General features: G+C 47.1%; 1 protein-coding gene across 1 annotated transcript in view; it reads left to right on the top strand.

The window, feature by feature from the left end:
- RAB23 (RAB23, member RAS oncogene family) overlaps window positions 1-26,805 on the top strand; it is a 352,339-nt gene that overhangs the window by 26,545 nt on the left and 298,989 nt on the right. The gene's annotated exons all lie outside the window — the stretch shown is intronic.

The raw sequence follows: 26,805 nt of genomic DNA, 5'->3' as shown, positions 1-26,805 counted from the left end.
GGTACGACTTCGTCCGCTGCTTCCTCAGAGCTCTCACCCTCCTCCCCACTGGCTGGGCTATCTCGCAGGGCCTGCACCATCACCTCCCATACCATTGCCGCCGCCTGAGCCCGGTCGTCCGGTTTTCGGTGAGCTAGTTGGTACCTGAGTGTGCTCTCGCTAGCCGCCCATTTGAGAAATTCATTGAGCCATCGCCGGTGTGTAGGCCCCGCCTTCGACTTCCACCCTTTCGTCACCTCGCGCTTAGCTAGGAGAAGGCCCATGTCTATAAACTTGCTGGACATTTTATTCTTGGGCGTGTGCGGGAACCAGTGGAGTATACAAACGGCCGCGTCGTATTGTAGGTCCCTATCTGCTACGTCATTCAACGTGTCGCCGACCCCCTCCCAGTACTCCTGCAGGTTTGGGCAGGTCCTCAGCATGTGGACCAGGTCCGCTCCCACTCTATTACATCTAGGGCACGCAGCTTCCGCGGCTCCAAAATATTTCCTAATTTTTCCTGGGGTAAGGTATGCCCTATGGAGCACATAAAAATGTATCAATTGGAATCGCGCATTTCTCGTGCTTTTTCTGGCTCTGCGCACCAATTGCGCCCAAGTGGTGTCAGGGATGTCCACCTGCAGATCCAGCTCCCACTTGTTTTTTAATGCAGTTAGGGGCTGGAGTGTCTCCCTCACCATCCGCGAGTAAAGGCACGTCACTGCCTTAAAGGTGCCAGCCGACATCATCGTATATTGGCACACCTGTGTCGTTGTAGGTTCAACTAGGCCCTCGCCCCAGTGCGCCTGTATAGCCCTCACCACTGCCGCATGCAAGAGGTAATCCCCTCTCGGGAGGTCGTAGCGATCCCGCAGAGTCTGGAACGGGGACAGCACGCCATCGTCATACAGGTCCCCCAACATCTGCAGGCCCGCCTCCTCCCATAACTGCAGCCTCGACCAATCACCCCCATGAGGGAGTGCCGTCACCATGCCCAGTGGGATTTCGGGCGCATATGGGTGTCTGACTCCAGCTCTCCTCTGCGAGCTATTCCAGCATAGACGGAAGGTGCGCTCTTCTTGGGTCAGATCCCCAGGTGCCAGCCTCTGCTGGAGGGCGATGTAAGCTAGGACATGGCGGGGAGTTCCAGCGTCCCTCTCACTCTCCGGGCCACGGTATACTCTCGCTATTTCCTGCGTGAAAGACTGCAGCTGCGCGGCCAAGTAGTAGAGCTCGAAGTTTGGGACCGCCAGGCCCCCGTCGTCCTTTGGACGGGTCAGCGTCGTGAGCGCTACTCTGCGTCTGCCTGAACCCCACAGGAAGGATATTATTAGAGACCTGAGGTGTTTAAAAATCGCTCCAGGCACCCACACTGGAAGGGTCCGGAAGAAATATAGCAAGCGGGGCAAGGCGATCATCTTCAGTAGGGATATGCGGCCCGCCACTGACAGTGGCAGGGTAGCCCAGAAAGACATGCACCCCTGTAGGGCCCGGATGCAACGCCCTATGTTGCCCTCCAGCAAGTCCGGGGCATCATGATAAATGTGCACTCCCAGATAGTCGAGGCAGCGAGGCTCCCATCTAATCGACTGGCAAGCGGGGGGCTGCGCCTCCGCGTGCCGCAGGGGGAACAGGCAGGTCTTGCTCCAGTTAACTCGGAGACCAGACACTCTTCCAAAGCGTTCCAGGAGCCTCTCCGCACCCCTCACCGCACTGTCGGAGTCCTCCAGGAAGAGAAGGAGGTCGTCTGCGTATAGCGATATATAGTGGCGGTGCCCTCTAAAATCCAGCCCGCCGAAATGGTTGCCCAGTCTAGCCATAGCCGCCAAGGGCTCTATCGCTAATGCGAACAGCAGGGGGGATAGTGCACAACCCTGCCTGGTGCCGCGATCTACTTCAAACTGCTGCGAGACCAACGTACCCACTTTGACGCGTGCCTTCGCCGAGGAATAGAGCACTTTCGTCCAGTGTATGTACTTATCTCCCAGACCGAATCTCCGCATCACCTTGAACAGGTATTCCCATTCAAGGCTATCAAACGCCTTTTCAATGTCGATCGACAGTACTAGGGGCATCCGCGCCTCGGGCGGGGGATCATTTACCAGTCTGATCAACCGCCGGATGTTGTGGGTGGTATTGCGGGTGGGTATGAACCCAGATTGATCCTTGTGGATCAACTCTTGCATGTGGCGCAACAGTCTGGTCGCCAGGATGGTGCTGAGGATCTTGTAATCGGTACTGGGCCTTCTTCCATGGGGCTCAGTTGACCCTTAGCTTGGGTGACCTGAGTACCTGAGAGGAACAGCAGTTGCAAGTATAGTTTTTTCTAGAATGATCGGTGTATGCAAGTGGCGTATACTTAAAAAGGATCCCCTGCATGTCCTGATGAATGCAGTGGACTCTTAGGAGCCACTTTGGCTGAAACATGGCAACACTTTAGTGATGTTGTGGTAAGAGTCTCCCTATATTATATTGCAAGCCCAGTTTTGATAACAAGTGGTACTCCACCAAGCACAATCCATGCCAGTTTACCACACTGGTTTTTCACCTGTTTAGTGGATCCCTAGCTCCTTAAGAGCTTTGAATATGCCGCCTTTACTCCACAGTGCAGGCCCTCTCTCCCCATCAAACTGGGGTTTTGGAGAGTTTGAGGTTGTCTAATGATGAAGCATGACACATGGTAGGTGTGTGGGGACATCCCATCAAGTTTTTGTATATGTGTCAAAAAGCTGTGAGGCAAATAGTAAAAAGCTAGTAGATTGAAACTGTGACGTAGCCCTGGGTAGAGTTCTTCAGGTGATCTCCCACAGTTGACTCGGTAGCCTCTTGTGAAAACAACAAGGCCAGAGTGCAACACCCGCACCACTTTCTTTTGCCCAAAAGGCAAAATCTATAGTGTCAGGTGGACTTAATTCCCCCCACCCCCCGCCCGGGAGGTATATTTGAGGTAACCCCCCAATTGGGACAAATCTCCTATTTCCCCTAAGGGGGCAGGAAAACACTATTCCCCCTCATGGGTCAGGGTTATGGCTCGATGCCAGGGTAGGACACACCCATCTTTCTTTTTTTTTTTTATGCCATTTCGAATTCCTTGGTGTGTAGTGGACTTCTCCCCCCGGGGCAAATTGAAGGAAAGCCCCCCTTTCTGTTGCTGGGGGCTTGGGTTTAAAAAAAACAGGTTTGTCCCTTTTGCGGTAAGGGTGTTGCTAATGCTAGTTTATCTGCCTCCCCCAGGACCAGACAAGGGGTTTGCATTTGATTTGCCTCTGAGTAGGGCACAAAGTCCACTACACTCCAGGAAACTGAAAATGGCACCAAAACAAAAAAGGAGGGTGTGTCCTACCATGGCATCGAGCCATACCCTGACCCATAAGGGGAAATAGTGTCTAGCCCTTTGGGGGCTGGGGGCAGATAGAGGGTAATCTCCCCAACCACCCCCTTCCCGGGTAGGGCAGAAAGATTAAGTCCTGTTTGGGGGTGGGGGGCATGGGCTCTCACCCCTATATTTATTTTAATTTGATTTTTGCTGAAGTCTAGTGGACTTTGTGCCCCACCCGGGTGGGCAGATTGGGAATAAACACCGCTGGGAGGTTGGGCAGAAAGACCGTTTCGGGTAGGGTATTCCTATGCCTGTGTTGGCAGCCCCTAATCCTTTGTTTTAATTATATATATTATTGCTCCCTGGAGTCTAGTGGGCTTTTTTTCCCCTCTCTTTACTCAAGGAGTCTAACTGACTTTTTGCCCTCCCCTCACCCAAGGGGGGAGATTGGGGGTAATCGCTCCATCCACCCCCGGTGGGAGGGGGTAGAAAGGCTGTCACCACATTATGTTTTGGGGACGTGGGCATGCTCATTGTGGTGATCCCCCACCCCTATGTTTATATTTTTATAATATTCCCTGGTGTCTAGTGGACTTCTTGCCTCCCTTTCCAGTGATACCTTTCGCAAGACAATCAGTGCTCGGAGACAGAGATATGACCCCCGAGTACTGTTAGTGAAACGAGCCTTTTGTACTATGCTGATACCTAATATCTCAGCCAATTTTACTTTTGTTCTCTTTCAGAAAGGCAGGATCACCATGCGAACGTCACATCATATGAAATGCCAGTGTTTGTGTGACTGCGAGTTCATGCAGGATTATTAATCGGCCTCCTACTGTGTAACTTTGATCTAGGGTGGTATACCTTGCCTAACATCTTAAGTTGGAGGAACTTTATGTTGGATTCTATGCCTACTGTCCTGGAGTGGGAGATTTTGTAGTCCAAATCTTACTCAGTAACGAAGTCTAGGACCAGAACTCATTTGTCCCTATAGCCCAAAAAAGGTGTCCAGCATATTACAATGGATAACTCTATATATTTTAATAAAAACCAATGCAGACAGTTTCTCCATTAAGAACCCAGCCTCAATATGGCCTTGTACATTACCCCAGTCAAGCCTGTATGATTGCAAGGCATTTTGAAAATTGCAAGGAGTAGAAACATACCTGCTGTGTCGCATCATATTCAGACTATGTAAAAAGAATAACCCTCACTCGCCATATATTGCATAGCTTTATTCATAACCACAACACTGGACTTTTCTTTAGTTGTTGCATTAAATTGAATACTTTAAAATATTATAGGGGGAATCCCTTAAATTACCACACTCCATGAGATTGATTCAGTACCAGCCCCGTTAAAACACAGTTAGAACTCTCTATATACAAACAAATGGGCCTATTCACATACTGACGTGTATTACAAACCTACATCTTGCACACACAAATAATGTTTAAAGTGCCTGAACCCGTTTTGAAATGTAGATTATATTTTCATAAACAGACATTGGTCTTTCTGGGCTTCCTAAGCCTGTTTGGGTGAGAAAGTAAACTATTACATGATGCACCTTATAAGGACACTCTTGATGTTAGATAAAGTCCTATTTCTACCCTCAACAGTTCAAGAAATCAGTTCAAATAGACATCAGTCTGGTGACAAGCATCTGGTTACATTCAATTGCCCCAAGTGCCCCTAGTCATTGGGTGCTCTGCCTTCTTTGTTGAGGTGTTCAGTTTGATCCTGCTAAGAAATGGGCTTGCAGGTTGAGCTGCATTTCTACAGGCTTCAGAGGAATGCTCCGTTAGTGAGACTGACCACATTTCGGCAAGACTGATCTGCTTAATTTACTTAAGCAAAGTGCTCTAATATAGTAACCACGAAAACTGGAATTCTGATATAGGAGTAATTAAAAAAAAAAAAGTATTTATGCTTTTTAACAGTGCATATAAAACTCAAAAAACAGTGCAGGTACATAGCAGGACATCAAACAACTACAAGCATTATTGTACATTTCCTCCCCCGGCCCACCCCCACTCATTTACATTCAACAATATCTCCCCCACCTCGATCCAGAGTCCAATTATTCCTGACATTGTGTTGAGCTCCTATCCTGTGAAGCTATTAAATAAGCTGTAACATGGGCCCATAATCCTTTGGCCTAGAGGCCGCTGGTAATTTTTCCTCGTATATGCTCAATTGGTCCCTATAATACACAACATCTCGCAGCCATTGCTCTATCCTGAGAGCGGTCTTCTTTCCCTATGCCTAGGGGATAGTCACTTATATATATATATATATACTGAATAGACCATAGGTTTCAGGCTTGATATAGTTAGGAATTAGCATTTAAAAAACCTTTGAAATTCACTGAAAAAACCATAGGTTTCAGACCTGATATAGTTAGGAATTAGCATTTAAAAAACCTTTGAAATTCACTGAAAAAAACATAGGTTTTAGGGGTGTTATAGTTAGCTGGACATTTCACTCATACAAAAACATTGAAATTCCTCCGATATAGTTAGTTGTACTAACTACATCTCGCGCACCCGCAAACCCCTAAAACCAATGGTTTTTTTCAGTGAATTTCTAAGGCTTTTTAAATGCTAATTCGTAACTATATCAGGCCTGAAACCTATGTTTTTTTCAATGAATTTCAAAGGTTTTTTAAATGCTAATTCCTAACTATATCGGGCCTGAAACCTATGGTTTTTTCAGTGAATTTCAAAGGTTTTGTAAATGACAATTTTTAATGTATTAATTGTTATACTGATTTTTTTATACTGATTTACTAAATTTTTTAAACTGTTTATTTTTAGATATTTTATGTTTTTAATTACATTATAATTAGGGCTCCCGGTTTTCCGTATTTACGGATTCATACATATAAATTCAGACGGAAATCGATATTTCCTTTGTCTGTATTTATATTTATAAACGGTAAAATACGAGTAAATGTTGCCGCGCTGCCGTGCAGTTTCTTTGCCACGCCCCCTGCTTCCAGGAAATGCCTTCCAGTCCCTTCCGATCTTCCAATCAGGGTCTTTTTGGTGCCCTCGTGTGGGCCTATGGGCTCAGGATCTTGCAGTGAGGACCGGCCTCTTCAGCCAATCCTGGTCTGATGTAAGCATCACTGTGTGGGCATGGTTCCCTAGCGCCGAAGTCTGCAGATCCCGCTGCTGAGCCGCTTCCTCTCCTCCGCTGGCTGCTCGCAGTAGCAGCAGCTCGTTCTCGGGCTTTTTGTTTCACTATGGTAGCACTTTCTACGAGCACCAGTAACATTACACAATTACTGTATGATATTTTTTGTGGACACTGGAATTAATCGGCAGCTCAGGGCATTACTTAAATGTCTTTAACAGAGATGCCGATTAATTTCCCTGTGTCTACAAAAAATACGAACATGTTACTGTGTAATGTTACTAGTGCTCGTGGAAAGCGCTACGAAACTGAAACAAAAAGCCCCCAGAGTGAGTGAAGGCTTTGTCTGGGGACGGATCTGACTCGACATCTCCCTTGAATGGTTGCTGAGAGTACGTTCTCAGTATCTCCCTTCTACGGAGATATATCGTACAGGATCAGTGGCTCTTGCCTGTGTCGTGGTGGGCTGGTGTGCAGCAAAGTGTCCGTCTCTTCAGTGTAGCGTTATCAGCCATATGTATTTAATTGAATTCTTTATCAAAAATCTGACAAATGCTGTTTTTTTTTGGGGGGGGGGCATATTTATATCGCGCAAACTGACCCGGTATTGGTGCCCTCTACATGAGCACCAGTTTCGTTACAGAGGGACACATTCATTTTTGGTAGGCACAGGGAAATTAAGTGATTTGCCCTGAATCACAGGATGCTGAGCCGACGCCTAGGCTCAAACCCAGTTCCTCAGCTCCAAAGTCACCAGACGTCCTCTTCCCCCCTCCATGTTTTCTTTACATGTTTGTGCACAGTACCCAACGAGTTGAAGCGGAAAATGTTTTATTCGATTTTTTTAATGCCACATTTAAATAGGGGCTCGTCAATGAACCCCAAACTATGTGTGAAGTATCTTCATACTTTTTGTTGGGAATGTTTTGAATCAATACAACACTGTTGTGCGGCAAGATTGATTTGGGAAAGTACGTGGGTAAAAACAGATTACTATCAAGGTATACCTACGTAACCCTCCAGTGCCTTGTTATAAAACCTGACTGCCGGGGCACAATGTCCTGTTACAAAAACATTGTGGACGTATGTGACCTTTTATATTCAGAAGTACTTTGCAGAAGAGCACAAGCGCATGCATTCTCAGACTATAGAAATGTCTCGGAGTTGTGAATTTGTCTTCTGTGCAAGTTCATATTAAATGTTTCCTGTCTGCCGGCTTCGGAGTGAGGGGTTTATTACATGGTTTTGTTAAGGCCTCTGGGGCGGGTTTCAGAGGAGTGAAGCTCTAACAGAATCTTTTGGCCATTCCGGTATCATCAGCAAATATTGAACGGGTTTTCAGTGGTCTTCACTTCATTAACAAACCAGAAAGAGCCTCAATGCCCTCAAAGTCTCTTGAAATGCACATGTGCTTGTACTAGAATGGCAAAGTTTTCAGCTGAATGTATTGTGTTGCCCAATAACAACCGGGCGCAGGTGTGCCTTGTCAATGTAAATAAATGTGGAAAAATACTAGCTGTAGCGTCGCCTTTTGCTTGTGGCAAAAATAAATATGGATAAATACAGAAAAAAAGCCCAAAAAATAAATATGGATAAATACAGACGGAAATGGCAAAAAAATAAATACCATAAAACCGGGAGCCCTAATTATAATTACATTATACATTACAATACAAAATATACTTTCTCAGAATGAATTACTTTAGTTTAAATACTTTGCAAATAGGCAATAGAATTTTAAGTACAATAGTTACAGTTGTTGCAATGGGCAACACAATTTCAAACACAATGCAACGTTGAGCTCAATGTGAATTTCTATTCAAATGCAATTAGTTACTTTATGGATTACTTTTCTAACCACAGGACTGGAAGAAAAGGCCCCGGGGGATGGGGTCCCCGGGGCCTTAAGTGGCCACAGGAGGGGGGCAAGGCAGCCCCCCTCCAAAATATATATATTATTTTTTAAAAAGGGCCATGCCCCTGGGGATGGGGTCCCCGGGGCAAATTATGGCTATATATATTTTTTTTTTTAATTGGGGGCAGGCCCTGGGGGATGGGGTCCCCAGGGCCAATAAATTAGAAAAAGAAGGGGGGATACACAGCCCCCCTTCTCAGAAGGTAAATTAAAAACGGGATCGGGCCGGAGGCCACGCCCCCAGTCTGGTAATCTCTCGCTGCTCATATAGCAACATTGCTGTAAGGGTTATCGGGAGTGCATCATCGCTTTCCACCGTTAAGTGTGGCAAATACTGTGTTGGAAAGTACCAATAGTGCGAAAATTGCTCAGAAGTAATACAGATACGTATCAGGGCCCCAAACATCCCCTGGTCATAGGGCTTAGTTAGGGTAGCCCAGCTGCATCTAGATTGTTTACCAGCCCACGCTAGGCGTATCCTGTGTTTTTGTAGGGTCTTAAAAAAAATAAAAAGTATCTATAGGGATGTTGACAAACATGTACAGAAACCGGGGCAGTATGACCATTTTCATGACTGGCACTCTGTCAGCTAGTGAGAGAGGCAGCGATATCCACGAGCTACTTGTTCTGCCAGCTTAGTGGTTGCTCATCCATAATTCAACCTGATCACTGTCTCTGGGTCTCTATGCACCCACACCCCAATGTATTTAACAGGCTCAATGTTCCACTCTAATGGGTATTCCAGAGCAAGTGGTTCCATGGCTTGCGTGAAAGGGAATACTGATGATATGTCTCAATTGATGCTCAGCCCGGCGTATCATTTATATCGAATGTATTCGCGTATTAATGGTGCCAGCTGCATCTCTTGATCTGGCACATATAGCACCATATCATCCGCATATAGGGAGATAGCCAAAGGGCTTTGGCGAAACTGCAGTGTGGCAGCTGCATGTTGCTGCTGGACCACACACGCCAGTGGCTCTAGCACAGAGGTCTTCAAACTTTTGAATGCCGAGACTCCCCTGTCAACATTTTGAGGCGTAAGGACCCCCTCTTGACAAAAATGTCTAAACCTGTTGACTAAATTGCGTGGGATGAAAATGTAAATAAGGTTATGTGATGCCGCGTATTTTGGGATAGCATTGCTTCATTATTTTGATATTTGTTACACACAGTAACGCTGAGGAAAGATTTCACCCAATCAGTACCCATTTATAACCAAAATACAGCAATTATCATCAGAAAGATTTCAAGTCAACCTTTGTGAAGGGCCTTCCACTCTGCAGCAATACGTGCTGCCACATTAGAAGCTCAACTGGCCCTGACCGGAAGAAGCAGGGGTCCCTTAAAACCCTGGCGGTTTTGTGTAGAGTTAAGCCTTTTACCCATGCAGCTTTCCTCTCACCCCCTCCCTTCCATCCCTCTCTCCTAACCCCGGATCCCTCTCTCACTTTGCAGGTCATTTTCTTTCACCCCTTTTTACAACTTCTGAACTCTCCCCATTCAACCTCTCACTTCACCTTTAATCACCTCTTGCCATTCTGTCCTTTCACTGCCCTCATCTCTAACAGTCTCTCACATTTATCTCATGGCCTCTCTGGCCCTGTCACCTCCCGTGCCCCTCAGCACTTCTCATTCACCTCATCTCTTCATTCAAATTTTTGTCTATTTGTATCTTACACCTCTCCAGTCCCCCCATTCCTCTTTCACATCTCCCCTTTGTTCTAACAGAAGCCCTCTCCTTTGGATCACACTCACTTCTTGCGTGTCCACACTTCTCTTCGGCAATTCACATTTCTCCTCATCCCTGACCTCTTCAATCAAATTCTCTCACTCCCTTGCTGTCCTCTCTCATTTTGGGTGCGGATGCAAGTTCAGAATGAGATGAATAAATGTATGATTACTGATGGGCTTGTTTGAGTGAGTTGCATATTGAGTAGTGAGGGGGACAGGTGAGTGAAGTGTCACATGAGTGCAGGATGAGTAGTGTACTCGTGTGACTGCAGGTTGAGGTATAGTGTGAGCAGGACAAGTGCATTTTGAGAGCAGAGTGATCACTGTGAGTGCAGGGTGAGCGGGTGAATGGTGCAAGTGCATGGTGATCAGTGTGAGTGCATTGTGATCGCTGTGAGTGCAAGGTGAGCGGGTGAATGGTGCAAGTGCATGGTGATCAGTGTGAGTGCATTGTGATCGCTGTGAGTGCAAGGTGAGCGGGTGAATGGTGCAAGTGCATGGTGATCAGTGTGAGTGCATTGTGATCGCTGTGAGTGCAAGGTGAGCGGGTGAATGGTGCAAGTGCATGGTGATCAGTGTGAGTGCATTGTGATCACTGTGAGTGCAGGGTGAGCGTGACAATGAAGGGCGAGAATGAGGAATGAGTTGTCTGAATGCAGGGTGCATTCCCAGACCCATGAAGTAACTCAGCATGTTATTGACGGGGCGTAGACTTTAAGATCTAAGTTAAACTAGTGCGGCATTAATCGGGGATCGAGGGTGAAGGAAATAAATAATGTGCTGATCCTGCAACAAACTTCCAGTCCTATGGTTAGGGTTGCCAGCAGATTATTTTGGTGGCCCAGTCGGTACAAAAAAAAACAGTCACCTAAAGCGGTATTTTCAGCGCTTATCTGTGCATACTTCCCAGGGCCGGCTTTAGTGCTGGTGGTGCTCTGTGCGACCATGTTTGTTGGTGCCCCCCACAATGACCACCCCCACCACGGATTCTCTCACTAGCACCCTTTAACAGTGACCAAGTCTCCATAACCCCACACTCTCAGATGCATTGAATTAGTTATATAGTGCCACTCATACCAGTGTAGGGTGTCCGAGCACTTTGCATCACACACACATTACACAGAGACAATCAATCATAAGTGTGTAAATCAGTGTATAGGAAATGTTACATAAGCCAAAGGACTAAAAGTATAGGAGTCACATGTCATCCATACTGGTAGGCAGTATAGTTCAAGAGTGCTTGGTGTGGAGAAGCACAAACTCAGAGTCGAAAAAGAAACCGCATAGTTGGGAGTTTCCTTTAATAATAAGAATTGATTTCTAGCCAAATTAACCCTTTTTGCAACATTAATCAATGGTCTAATAATGTATTCTTTGTAGTGTGCATGCTGTTCTAGGATGAAAGTTAATAGCTCACTATTCTCTATTAGGACTTTAAGTTATAAATTGCAAGTAACAAAAGGATGTCTCTTTTGAAAGCAGTAACCTGCTGATCTCTTCACATCATACGCACTCTGTAATCTACTTGGTACACGTTCTTTGCAGCAGGCATATTAACCCTCTGCACTAACATCACCCAAGTCAAAACCTCAACTATACAACATTCTGATCTCTCTCCAGGAAGATAATTAATCACACAAGTTATCTTGACATTTATGTGAGGCCTGGTAATTGCCGGGAAAGAAACGCTGCAGCAGGTGCTTCAAAAGCACAATAAACTTTCACTCACGGCGCCACCAGGAAGCCAACTTTGTATTCCTTTCCATGAAATGCATTCTCACACTACGGCAGTGAATGTAAAATCCAAATGTAAGGAATAGGCACAGTGGGGGCCCAGGGGGTACTGGAACCAGCAAAAAAACCTAAGCCTCTGTAAGCAGTTTACAAAGGCATGTTAAATGGTCTTTAAAGACCTGTGAAAAAACACGGGGGTGCCGGAGATAGGAATCCAGACACTGCCCAGCTGAGCCCCCAGCAGCTCAAGTTTCACTGCAGCAGCCCGGGCTGAGACACAGGACGGGGGAAGGGGGGGGGGGGGGGGGGGGGGGCTGAAGCCCTTGGGCCCGGGCAGAAGTGTGACTGGGAAGGCGCGACCCCCTTTGCATCACTCCATGGCCCCCCTGGGGGTCGCGCCCCACAGTTTGAAGACCCCTGCTCTAGGGTGATTAAAAAACATAGAACAAGTGATGTGTTATGTAAAGTGCCCTTTGAGCAACAAATAGTAAAAATTGCGGTGCATCAATATCATACCCTCGTACCACCCAACTGTGATGCATGGGCACACCCACACAAACTCATTCAAGGGGGGTGTCCCCCAGTTTTATGACTCAAAATAGTCATGTAAGCTAAAAATTACAAGCACTTAGTTGCAATCCAAGCTTTTCTCAATTTTTCAGTAGTTACAATGCGGGGGCATCGAAAGCTCAAACACTATATTCAACCGGTGCCAGTTACTCATAATGCTTACCGAGTTTATTACATTTTTTAACTCAAACTGGCGGGAGAGTGAGAACCACTCCCTATTAGCACTTTCTGTAGAGAAATAAAAGAAGGTTAAAACCCATATGTGCAAGGTGGTCAATGGCCTCAATACTACCAGTGGGCGAGGGAGAGCCCAGCCAGATAACTTCTTTCTCCATTTTACGTGTCTCAATGCATGTAAGCAGGACCCCACCTCCCAGAGTCTGATCAAAGTCAAGCCTGTTGGTTTAGGTGCTGCTTCAAAAAAGCCGTTATTAGAGTTAGTAAAGCCACGGCTTATTGCAAATAACGGATAGTTGCCAAATAGTTTCTATCCTCCGATCTACGTGTCACTGTGAGTGTAAGCACAACCCTGCCTCCCGGAGCCTAGTTGGATTTATGCCGATTATCAAAGGGCTCTGTTAAGTAGCCTTTTTTTATAGTAAGGATATGGTTTTCCGTAGTTACGGGCCTCTTCATCTCCCAACTTTAACTTTAAATGCACCCCCTCTCTCATTCCCCCTACCCTCACTCCCTCATACTCTCTGAACCCGCTTACTGCTTTCGAGGTCAGCTGTCGCCCGACGAAGTTAGTCTCTCCCTGTACGCCACGTAGAAAATTTTAGCGGTGTTGCACGGGTCCCTCTTGAAAGGGGCTGACTCCACCCCTCCTAGCGTACTGAACCACCTGACCGGCATCGTCCGGGATGCCCAAACAACTAGAATGCTCGATCGAACAGTCATTCTAGATTAACAGATCTGATTTCATCTTCCGTTCTATAGTCAACGGTAAAATAATTCACTAATCCTAAAACGTGTTCTCTTGCGTGGAGGGTGGACGGGCCCAAGCCGGGCCGATCACGGGGCAGTGAGTGTGTGACGGGAAAAAGAATGAAAAACTTAATAACTCTAAAGTTTGTGGGGGGGGCTATGAAGGGATGAAGACTGAATACCTCCACTGTAAATAACCCTAGTTCTTACTTGTTATTGAACGGGTATTTCTGAAGGGGGTAATCCACTCAGATTCATACACCCCATCTGCCAGAGAAGATTCAAATTTAATATAAGGATTGTGAAGACTATTCCAAAGGATATCATCATTCAATCCCCTGGAAAAACTACGAACCCTGTAAATCCACTGTTGCTCTTGCACAAACGGGGCTCTTTCTGGATTACCCCTTCACATATTGATACTGGGTTGATCAATAACCATCCAGAAGAAATCCTCCGCAGAGTGATTCTTCTCTCTGAAATGGTTTGTCAGTCTACTCACAGTCCGTTGGCATCTAAACGTAGATCTGTGCTCCATGATTCTTGTTTTAACCCGTCTGGTGGTCATTCCCAGGTACACTAGATTGCAGTGACATTTCAACATATAAATTACATAGGAAGAATTACAATTTGTATGTCTCCGCTGTTCCCACGGATAGGTCAGACCAACATCTATTGATTTGGTGTTGGCAGTCAAATGGCACATGTCACACATCCCACATCTTGTGTGACCAGTTACTGGGGGAAGGGACCAGGTCAGACTTATTCCCTCTGTGCCCTCTTGTCTCATTCTCGTATTTCTCGGTCTTGTATGTTCCAGAATATCTTTAATACTCTGGCTCCTCTTAAAAGAGAACAGGGGTTTCTCAAATGAAAGCCCATTGGAATTTAAGATCTTCCAATGGCGTAAAACAATTTTTTGGATCCTGCTAGAAGGTGTGTTAAATGTTGTAACACATACTGCTCTTTCAGTAGATGGTTTGTCATTTGGCTCGAGGAGTGCATCCCAGTGACAGTTGCTAGCTCTTTTTCTGGCCCTTTTAACAATCCGTGGAGGATAACTCCTTTGTAGTAGTTTGTTTTGTAGGGAATCTGCTTCCAACCCACAATCTGCTAAGCTAGAGCAGTTATGCCAAAGGCGCAAAAACTGTCACACAGGGAGATTCTCCCTAAGGGACTTCGGGTGAAAGCGTTTTAAAGAAAGCACACGGTTCCTATCCGTTGGCTTATGGAACATTCTAGTGTGCAGACCACCCTCTTCTGGAAAAATGGTGAGGTCCAGGAATGGTAGGCTCTACTTAGTGACAGTTGAAGTAAAAAGGAGTAGGGGGTTCCTGCTATTGAGCCAGACCAGAAAATTGTCTAGTGATTCTCTATCCCCCTTCCATACCAGAAGGACATTGTCAATGAAGCGCCTCCAGACTCTAATGTGATGGAACCAAGGACATCAATGGGTGTAGATGTACTGGTCCGCAAAAGCCTACATGTACAGCCCTACTAGGCTTGGGGCAAAAACATTCCCCATGGAGGTTCCGTGAGTCTGTAGGTAATAGGTCCCCAGAAACTCGAGGAAAATAAAATTGAGGCGATTTCCGCCAGATGTAGAATAAAAGGTCTGGGTGTTCTATGTTCTCATTCCATCGTATATAAGATGTCTTCAACCACTCTGAGTGTCTCCATCTGTGGTATATTTGTATACAAGGACTCCACAACCAGACCCACCAGAAAATCTTCTGCAGGATCAAATTCCACATCCTTGGGTAATACAAGGACCTCTGTAGTGTCCTTCAGGTATGCCGGTCTAGATTGAACTATAGGTTTAAAGAAAAAGTCACAACATTGTGACAAAGGCTCCAGTAATGACCCCATCCCCGAAACAATGGGTCTCCCCGGTGGGGGCCTTGTGGGTTTCTGAACCTTCGGGAGGGTATAAAAATATGGATTTACTGGTTGAGGTTGACAGAGGAAACTTCCCTCTTTCTCTGTAATCCACTCTTTTTGAATGGCTTCCTCCACCGCCGCTGTTATTTCTTTCTTAATATCCTCTGTTGGATCCTGTCTCAGCACCATATAGTTTCTTCTATGGGCAAGGAGTCTCTGGCATTCCGTTTCATAGGCAGCTCTACTCTGTATCACAGTCGCTCCCCCTTTGTATGCCTGCTTTATCACTAGATCATCGTTGTTTCTGAGTTCATCCAAGGCTCTTTTCTTGGCTTTAGAGAGATTTTTGAAAGTCACGTTATTCTGCTCATACAATGTTTCCTACTGCCTTTTCAAAGGCCACTACCTCAATCGGGAGTTGCCCTAAGGCCGGGGTGAACTTAGACTTGGGACAGAAGTTGGTATCCACCCTCTGCACTTCTTCACCACTCTGGTCACCAAAGAAAACTCTCAAACGAATGTTGCGAAGGAAACCTGCTAATTCTTGTCTAATCTTGAACTTATCTGGTGTATTGGTGAGTACAAATCCCAAACTAAATCAAGTACCTTAAATTGTGTATCCGTAAGGGGGGTTTCTGTTAGATTCATCACTAAAGAAGTTATTCCCGGCTCGTGCCTGGGGTTGGTTCCTTCGCCATACTCCTGGTCACTCTGTTCCAGATCCTCCTACTGCACCCGTGTCATCCCCTTCTGTTTGCCCCTGCCTCTTCCGTGGCCCCTCCCTAAACAAACATTGGCATAGCCAATAGGCCTCGCCTTTGGGACATTTTAAGTGTTTAGCAAGAGCTACTGGTTTTGCCAATATGTTTAAGCTATCATGTAGAGGTGTGGCTGATGTACAGTAGGTTATAAAATTTTAATAAGTGTTCTAAACGTTTTTGTTACCTTGGATATAATTAAGATATTATGTATAAAAAAAAAAAAAGAATGAACATAATAAATGCCATAACGCGTGCCTGGGGGCATGAAAACAAAAAAATAAATATTTTACCTGCTGCTCTGGTATGCTCTGTTCCTGCTGTGCCACTACAAGTGGTGACTGCTTTTTGTCTGTCCCTGCGCAAGAGGAAGCAAAGGACTCTGGTGTTTGCTGCGCTTACTGGGAAAGCCGCGGGTGTCAATAACACCGCTGGGGACTACTCATCCCACAATGCCCTTGTGCTGAGCAGCTGTGATTAATCAAACAAACAAAAAAATCACTTACCTGCCGCTCTGGTCTGCTCTGCTCCTGTTGTGCCGCTACAAGTGGTGACTTTTTGCCTGTCCCTGTGCAAGAGGAAGCGAAGGACTCTGGTGTTTGCTGCGCTTAATAGGGTAAGCCGCCGATGTCAGTACCACTGCTGGGGACTAAGCAGCTGTGATCACTCTCCCTGGCGCTTCAAATAACGTGCTGCAGTCCTGCACACCAGAGGCTACATATCAAAAATAGGGCCTAGTGTTACAAAACGATGGAGTGAAAGCGCTGCAGCATCCCGCGAGCGGTGCATTGCTTGTGGCCGTTTTCTCACTGAATTGGCCAGTGGAGGCAGTGAAAGACCGACGTTCCATGAGCTTGGAATGTTTGCAATATCCCTGCTCCTGAGGCTAATTAATGAACTGTTCCCTGAAATGTATGAATGATATCAGGGCAGCGTGCCGTGGTGGGTTTATTATGGGCCTAGACGCTGCAAATCTGCTTTCACTAAAATGACCACTGCATAAGGGAAGCCCGTTCATATGCAGTTTTGCTGTCTGTTTTTCTAGCACAAATTGCATCAACATGGATGCACGGACGCATTTTGGGCCAAAGAAAAAAATACTCAGTCAGCATTTCATATAACAAGGCATCGTTTGTGCATTTCATGTAATTTTTGCCAAAGGAAATTACCCTAGTTTCACCCAGGGTTAAAGGAAATCCATTTCAAAGACCGTTCACACTCTACATTGTTCACCAATGTAATAGGGAAAGGTGCTATGAAGGTTTTACTGTGACAAGGTAGGCTATTATTTTAAATAAAGTCCAGATGGGTGCATGTCTACAGTTTCTATACCTCGCATCTTTCTGCTTAGTGGGTATTTGGGGATTGCTGTTCTCCCTTCCCATGTCTCAATTTTTAAAAGACTGTGTCCATGCCTACAGGGTGTCAGCGCACAAGTCACAGGCATTGCTTAATATCTATGAGACTGTCTATCCACTTAAAGCATGCATGTGATCGAGGAGGCCTGCATCTTAAGGGTTAGGCCAGCGAAAGACCTATGCAGGCCGAGGTTTGCGAACGTCCACAAGCAGGAGAGACCTCTCTGATTGTGATGGGTCTGTGAGAGACCAAAGGGAGGAACAGGCGAAAGAGCAGAGGGAGGCCCGGAGCACTGAGTGAAGGCCTGCGATGGGCTTGAAGAGGGGGGACAGAGGTTTTCCAGGATTTCTTTCTCAAAAATGACATACCCTTATTTATTTTGTATAACCCGAAAATTCATATCTCTTTTAATGTGCCACGTAAATGAAGCCACACTTGTGAAATAAGAAGGATAACATTAAATATTGATCCCATTAAAGGTTTGCCCCTGAGTCCAAATCCATCTTCCACCCCCTGGCCTGCGACTTAATCTGGTGATACGTGCAATTAATTTTCCCATTTGAAGCTTTGTGTCCAGGTAACGGCCCAAGTCAACAATGCCCTTCGTTGTCCAAACATGAAGCCTTCTGAAGAGGCTACCCTCCCAAGATGAAGTCTGAAACACCAAGGAGGGCGGGCCGTTATGCTACTTCACAGATATTTTTCCAACTTGAACAACGGAATCAGACACACTTGTTGAGATCTGCATACAGATGAGGCCTTTAAGGCTGGCATGCAGCTGCGAGCTCGCATGTCTGGCAGAGCGGGTGGCGCAAACGCCCCCTCCCCTCCCCACGCCGACCACAGACGGCGGGAAAACTGATAAGGACAACAAGATGATCGCACAACAAGGATTTGATTGGAACTAATTACAGCTCGTTCAGACAGACGGACAGACCTCTCACACCAATTATCCGCTTACTATTCAGCTTCTGGTAAATGGCGCCATTCAAAAGCCGAGAGCCTGCCAATCCTAAACGTATTCGACCTCCAATTTCATCCACGTCACCATCCTTCAGAAAATATGCAACCATCTTCTGGAGTCGTAAGTCTGATCTTTTTGTCAGGAGTCGATCTGTGCCCAATTCACAAAACCCACATGGACCCATTCCGCGTAGTTGTGAAATTTGAGAGTTATCTAGAAACAAGCGCCTCGTTGGCAGCAGCTGCATTCAAATGCTCCTGTGGCTTTCTTTGACACCAGGGATAAAGTTAAAAGCAGGGTGCCTGGTCCACTGCAGGGACACTGCGGAAGCATGGCAGGGGGAGAAAGAGAGGGGTAGGAGATGTTAGCGCTCCAGCCTTTGATCTGCGTAGACATCATACATGCCAGCTGTGGCACTTTTATTACTGCTGTCTGTAGGACATATTTTCCGTTGTGGTTGAGTTCAAATAGAATATACAGCAAAGAGATCCTCTTCGGGCCAATGGCGGGGCTTTTTGTTTTTTTGGGAAGGACGAGCAGTTTAAGAATGAACAAGCATTGGCCGTGCGGCTGCGAAAGTGACACGGCCGTCAAAGTGAAAGTCATCGCGGGCTGTAAGGGTGCCCGCGAGCGATGCACTTAATGAGCCATGACGAGAGAGGAAAGCCAGATGACGCTCGTAACTGTGCGCGTAACCGCACGCTCTAGGCCACACAAAAAGCTGTGGTCTGCTTTTTAAGCCCACTCACTAAATGTCTTGCCAGAGCAGCACATGCGAGACCTAAAAAGGATTTCGCATCTGGGGGAATTGCGTCATTGGGACTCCCAGCATCCCTGGGAATTGGTGTTTGTACAGTGGAGGCCAACCAAAATTGTTGTTGGGGTAGTGGGGGTATGGTGTGTTAAACTGAGGATGGGGACCTCCAAAAAACCCTCTACCTCTCCCCCCATCTTCTGGGCTTTCTCTCATAATCACTATCCTCACTGCTGGAGCTAGTTCTATCTGATGTTCTACCCTCCCTACTGATGCCCTTTTTCATATCGTCTTTCTCTGGATGTATTCATCAGTAATGTAGGGATAAGTCTTTTTCCCTTGAAAATGTCTTCAAGTCCTTCTGGAGTTTATCTACATTTGATCTTAATAAGTATTCCTTATGTTCTGCTATGTCATTATTTATTTCCTCCAATTTCTTTTTGAAGGTAGCAGACAAAATAGTCCTCTTTATCCCCTGTTCGTTAGCCTGGATTTTTATGTAGATTGGGGCAAGATGGCTGCGAGGAGGGAGCACTACATCTGAGCTTCTGACACTGGGATCACCTATGCAGTGTAAATCCCAGCTGCCCCACTCCATCTCCCCCCACAAAGAAAGAGGACTCACCCGGCACCATACCAAGGTAGGACAATCCTGAATCATGCTCCTCCAACTCCAGGAAGCGAAGATATGACGATCCGCACCCGACTCCTCCAGGACTGCAACTGATGCCTCGGAGGCGATCGGCAACCAGGACACCCTCCTTTGTACCAGCGAGAGCTCCTCCAACACAAGACCCTGGACCGGACCTACAAACAAGCAGTCACCAAAAGATTGTGGAAGTGAAGTGCGAGCCGAAGAAGAGCCCCGCTCCGAAGTCCACCAGTGCCTGTCCCCAAGATGGCCGCTCCCGGCGCTTAATATCCATGGTGCCCTACTACACTGCAGCCCTGATCTAAGGATATCCTGCCCTCCGATTCCGAGACCCCGACTCTAAGCCAGATACAGCCAGAGACATCGGTCCAAATTCGCGAGCCTCGGACGAGCCCCGCTCCGGAACCCCTGATGCCTGTCCTCCTGATGGCTGACCCCTGGAACTGAACTGGAACTTCAAAACTGCGAAGCTGACCACCTTCCATTAGCCGGTACTCTTTTCACTACTTCCACTACGCCCGCATCTTGACCCGCGAGCTGCAGCTTAGAAAGGATGCTGTCCATGCCTCACAGACCCTATCAGCTCCCTGCAGCGCCTGACCTCAAGATGGCCGCCCTCCGGCACTGAATACGCAAGGATACTGGAAAACCGACCAATCATCAACATAATCGGTACAAACGTATGGCAGCAACACCTGCATCCCGACCTGCCAGCTGCAGCCTGAAAGGGATGAAGACCATGTCTCGCTGAGACCAGCACTTCCTTCAGCTTCTTGCCCGCAGTGACTGACCTCAAGATGGCCGCCCCTCGACACTAAATGCACAAGGATACCCTGTGCATCACTCCCTGGCCCCAGTGTCTGACCTCTGTAGGTCTACTTTGGGATACATTCCTCCCCTATCTGAATCCGGCACTGAATACGCAAGGATACTGCAAAACTGACCAATCATCAACCTAATCGGTACAAACATACGGCGGCAACACTTGCATCCCGACCTGCCAGCCGCAGCTTGAAAGGGATGTAGACCTGGGCTCACTGAGACCAGCACCTCCTTCATCTTCCTGTCCACAGTGACTGACCCTAATATGGCTGTCCCTCGACACTGAATGCACAAGGATACTCTGAAAGTTGACCTGGCAGTTGACCCTTGGAAGTCCTGTTAATCACCGACGCAGGCCTACAAGCAACAAACAAGCTAACTCTGGGTAATCAAGCTTTGCAAACCTCGAAAACCCTAAGAGCTCTGCATCACTACACGGTCCCCAGTGTCTGCCCTGGTAGGGCTACTCTGGGATACATTCCTCCCCTATCTGAATCGCCCAAGCACATCAAATGTCAAGGATCCTCCCCCCCCCCCCCCCCCCCCCAGTCCCCCAGTTTCACGGTCCTCCCTTCTAAGAAACCCAACAATGACACCGGACACGCCAGCTTCCACTAACCACTCCATTTCGACCTACCCTAAACCTCATGACGCAAACTCCTTCGCTATCAGCTTACCCTCCAACCTATCCCTTAAAGCGAGAAGAAACTTTAAACATAGACTGATTAGACAGCACCCAGAAACACTAGTTGCAGACACATACCATTGCTCCTCCAAAGGGCAGACTAAGATGGATTTCATCTTCCACACTGAAAGTCCCGACAACTGGAATGCCACACTCAGAACACAACTTTACATCTCTAAAACCATGACTACTTCGCATAGCTCCAAACTGATGACTTAGCTCCCTAACCGCTCAGCAAGGGGTGGGAACACGTCTATGACCATCTACACGAACGGCACAGTCCTGATACAGGCAAACAATGAGAACCTAGAGGCCTTTGACTCCCTCTTCCCCGCGCTCCAAACCGCCCACCTCCACTTCACCCTTGCTGACCCAGCACTCGCTCCCGGACAACCTGTCCCGCCAGGGGAAGCATACATTCACCACCACGCCCAACGCCACCACCTCCCTTCCTCCCCTCCCCCCCCCCCCCCTTGAGTCACCACCCTCTCCTTTGCCCCCAGGATTGGCGATCTACAACGCCCAGAGGACCGCCAAACCCAACTGCCCCACCAGACCCCGCCACACCAACTCCTTGACTCTGCCCTGCTGACTCTGGCCACCACCCATACTAGCACCCCTGCACACTCCAGGAGTACGAAACCACGACATGACCCAATGCACCCCTTACCCAAGGTCCCAAACAGAGGCAGCACGGCCCACACAAAGAGCAATAGACATCATAACTTAGCCATGACCAGGGTCCCTAACAGAGGCAACTTGGTCCACACTAGTAGCAATAGGCATCATAACTTAGCCATGACCTCCACCGCACGAGACGACCCTACCCAAGACTCCACCACCTCAGCCCACGATAACATTGCGCAGCGGCTCGCATCACTAGAGAGCCTCCTAGAAACGATATTCAAGGGCCTGACCGAAATTCTAACTAACCTAGACATGGCCCGAAAGCCCCGGCAATACCCTACCCAGAGCGCCCCCCCATGAACAGCTCCAATCATCCAAAACACCCTTCCGGGCCCTTAGCGACCCCCGTGACTCGACCACAGAGACCATCCAGAAAGGACACTGAGTTCCCGTCACAGAATCCCATAGGAACCAAAGCCCCCACGCCCAGGTTACAGAGACTCTTAAATACCGACACCAAGATCCCAACACGAAGACCCACAAGATACAAAGCTGCAATGTCCCCCCGAAGAAGCCACCGATCTAGCCTCAACATACGACTTCTCCCCCCCACCCTTCAGACTCTCCTAGATCCAAGTGATCACGGGTTTCAGAAGAGACTCCCTCCCCCCAAAACCCCCTAGACTCCCTCCCTTCCTTACCACTGTACCTAAGGTCCCCCCCTGGAAAGCACCACAGCAAGAAAGAGTTTTCCACCAACTGCATGCTCATTAACTGCAGATCAGCCTCTAGGTATGCAACTGAGCTAGCAGAAGTCATCCTTTTGCAGGACATAGATATTGCGTTCATCACAGAGGCTTAGACATGCTTGTGCCCCCAGGTTTTACCATTATCAACAAAGACCGAAAAGACCAATGAGGGGGAGATGTAGTTTTCATACACAAGAACAACATCGCCATCATGGAATTGGACTCTTGCAAATACAATACCTTTGAATGTCTGACCGCCAATATCAAGACTAATGACAATGGAACAATCCTGTGCCACCTTCTATATCACCCTCCAGGCAACACCTCAGCATTCGGGAAGCACTTACCCGACCTGATTGCTCACTGCGCACTCTGGGACACTAACAACCTAATTCTTGGTGACCTAAACCTTCGCTGGAATGAAGAGAATAACCCGTTAATTCAAACGTTATCCAACCTTCTCCGTGACAATAACTTCTCTCAGCACTGCTCAGAGGAAACGCACAATAAAGGAGCAACCTTGCATACCATTATCGCTCAACATGACGCAATTACTATTGACATCATACTCCCCGTTGACTGGTCAGACCATCACATGATTCTATTCCATTTTAACCAAACAATGCTCTCTCAGCTGCCCGTGCAAGACCCCCCTCCCCCCCCCCCCCCTCCCCCCCTCCAATGGGCCAGAAACCTCACCCAGATCCCCCTCGTCGCCCTTGAAGAAAGGATAAACTCGCTCCTCCCCAGCGCCAACGACCATCTCACCACATCCGAACTCACTTCGCTCTACAATGCAAATATGGTGACCATGCTTGACCAACTAGCCACCTTGAAACTGAAAAAAAGCCGAGCCATTCCATCCAGATCATGGTTCAACACCGACACCAACTCCGAAAGGAGACTACTAAGAGCCACAGAAAGATGCTGGAGGAATAATCCTTCTATTACCCTCCGCGAACAACTCAGAACAGCCCGCAGGAAGTACAACAATCCTGTCAAGATCAAAAAATCCAAGTTTTTTCGCGCAGCGCTGGACAGTGCAAAAAATAGACCTAAGGAGCTCTATAACATCATCCGGCAACAAACTTCCAAGCCCGCGACATCCTCAATACAGGCGTCCAAAGAACTTTGAGACAATTTCGCCAACTTCCTTAATGACAACATCACCAAGATCGAGCTCTCACTGGACACCAACAGCACCCCCACCCCACCCCCCCCAAAGAGCAGCATTGCGCGGGCGTTTGATAATGCTCCGATACCCCCTTACAAATCCTGGCTAATCTTCCCCCCCATTCAAGAAGCTGTGATAGTCAAACTTATCTCCACCTCCATACACTCTTCTCACGCCCTAGACCCTATACCCACCCAACTGACCAAAAAACTGAAACTCTCCCTAGCACCGCACTGGTGCACGATCATAAACAGCTCCTTGAAAAACTGAGTCGTTCCAGATTGCCTTAAAGTAGGGCAAGTCACGCCACTGCTGAAAAAACCCGGCCTTGACATAAAGGATTTGAACAACTTTAGACCCGTCTCCAGCCTTCCTCTTCTTTCCAAAATCCTAGAAAGATGCGTACTCCAACACCTGGACAACATCGACCTCCTTGACTCCCATCAGTCTGGCTTAGAAAAGGATGCAGCACTGAAACCACGATTCTAAACATCATCGACGATATCCACAAATCACTCGACTCAGACCAGTGCTGCCTCCTCATCCTCCAAGACCTGTCAGCAGCTTTCGATACGATAGACCACAAACTTCTCATTAAGGCTCTCAAAGAAAGAACCGGACTTGGTGAGGTGGTCCTCAAATGATTCTCATCCTTCCTACATAACCGCACACAAATAATCAAAATCAAAAACTTTGCGTCCGACCTGCATCCAGTCAACAAGGGAGTCCCACAAGGTTCAGTGCTCTCCCCGCAACTTTTCAACAATTACATGGAACCCCTCACCAAACTACTCAATAAAGCCAAAATACGCTTCCATCTTTATGCAGACGATATGCAGATCTACCTGGAAACCTCCTCCATCAAGGACATCCAAAGACTCAATGACCTACTGAGAGACGTCCAACACTGGCTGTCTAGCAACCACCTTAAATTAAATCCTGATAAAACTTAAGTTCTCCTCATCTCGAACAAAGAAGAGAACCCCCAAATTGCTGAATGGCTAAAAGCTATCGATGTGCTCAACGGGAACCTCACCCTGGCCGACTCTGTCAAATCACCAGTTATCACTCTAAACCCGAAACTGGACATGACCTCACACATCAAGAACTTAGCTATGAGCGCCTTCCTTAACCTAAAACTACTGAACAAAATAAAGCCTTTCATCCCGCCCAATGATCTCAAACGGGCAACCCAAGCATTGGTGTTGTCAAGACTAGACAATGGGAATGCAGTCCTCACAGGATTAGCAAAATCACATCTTGCTCCCCTCAAAACAGCGCTCAGCGCGGCAGCCAGAATGGTCACCGGAATCAAGAAATTTGTTTCAGCCGGCAAAACTAATACCCCGGCTTTCCTCAGGACTCTCAACTCTGTGATCCCTAGGTGCTCACCCTCACTCCTTTAAATCCAAAAGTAAAGGGGATGTCACCTTACAGAGTCAATGCTCGGTTGAAAAAGTAGTAGAGCCCATCGCTCTTGGAGAGGAACCTGTAGAGTGATTAAAAAACATAGAACAAGTGATGTGTTATGTGAAGTAACTCTAATAACGGCTTTTTTGAAGCGGCACCTAAACCAAGAGTGTAGTTTCTCCAGCTGAAACATGTCGACGCTTTTTCAGAGTGGAGGGGTTGGCGTCTCATTATAAGCTCCCCAACCCCGCATCCACATTTTTTTTTTTTTAAACCTGGACAGGGTACCTAATATTAAAATTATGATAAGGACTCCCTGATACCAGTTCTTCTCACCTGTGATCTTACACTGTATGTTGTGTTGTCTTCCCCTTCCCTATTGCACCACCTTCAGCGTTTGGTTGGCCTGGAGGTGTGTTAGCAGCCCTATGATGAAGCATAACACAACTTGCTGTGTGTGAGGGCAGTTTTACTAATTTGGTGCATTTCCCTTACACTCATCCACCTTTACGTAGTGTTATTACCCCTCTTCTATTTGTGAGATCAAATAAAGCCACTTCTTTCATCCATGTACACAATTCCTGTGACACTAACCATTAATCCAGCCGGGACCATGTGTTGTACACCTTCAAAATGAATGTCTCCTTCCTAGTGCCTGGAATGCGTGCCCTCCTAGCATCCACCACCCCAAAGTCTTCCATGTTATTACGCATTACCTAGGCTGCCTGCTTCCCATCCCAATCAGTAGTGGCCGATCTATCTAGTATGGAATTAATGTACATGTTAAGATCTCGCCCCCCCCCGCCCCACCCCCTCCACACCACCTCTGTATGTAGGGTATTGAGACTTGCCCAGATCTTGGCATTAAACTCAGGCTCGTCAGTATTTGGGCCATATGTAGTGACAATTGTCGCACTAGTTCCACCCAGGCATTCTTGAGGTATGATACATCTCCCTTGATCATCCGTTTCAGGGTGCGTGAGTTTAAAAAAGGTTCCTTTCTTTATTAGTAAGAGCATGCCCGAGGAGTAGGACGAGGTAACCCTCTGCTGACCATCTAGCTCTATTGTAAACTTGGTGGATCTCACCAGATGTGTTGCTTTTAATAGTGCTATTTGTATTTTATTATGATCAAGGTACGCAAGAACTTTCCTAATTTTTGGGGGTTTATTAAAGCCTGGTACATTCCAAGTTAAAAATCTAAAATGGCCCATTTGTCAGGTCCCTATACTCAGCCATGTGTCTGTATTTCAAGGGTAGGTTGACAGGTTATACGAAAAGCACTCTGTTCTATTATGTGATGTGCTGCCCCTGCAGTTAGAAACTAAAACCCCTTACCCCCACCCACATCAGCACCCCAATCATGCTAAAGTAGTACCATTTAACATCAACAGACCCGTAACCTCTCATTAACATTCGAGGTGCACCCTCTGAGGGTCACTAGAGGCCAATTTCCCCTCCAGGTAGTTGGATGTGGCCAGATTGTCAATATGCAGACTGCACGTTATGAAAGTTGTAGCCATTATGGACCTCCATTTTCCACCCCACTTCACCCTATTATAGAATCAACCATGCCTCCTGTTCCGGGGCCAGCATCCCACAGGTGTTCCCCTGGCTTGTAGTAGCACATACCAGTGACCCAGTGTACTCATAC

This window comes from Triturus cristatus, chromosome 6 (genome assembly GCF_964204655.1).
Source record: "Triturus cristatus chromosome 6, aTriCri1.1, whole genome shotgun sequence".
Lineage (NCBI taxonomy): Eukaryota > Metazoa > Chordata > Amphibia > Caudata > Salamandridae > Triturus > Triturus cristatus.
The sequence above is the reverse complement of the archived record's forward strand: the minus strand, read 5'-3'. Positions and strand labels throughout refer to the sequence as shown.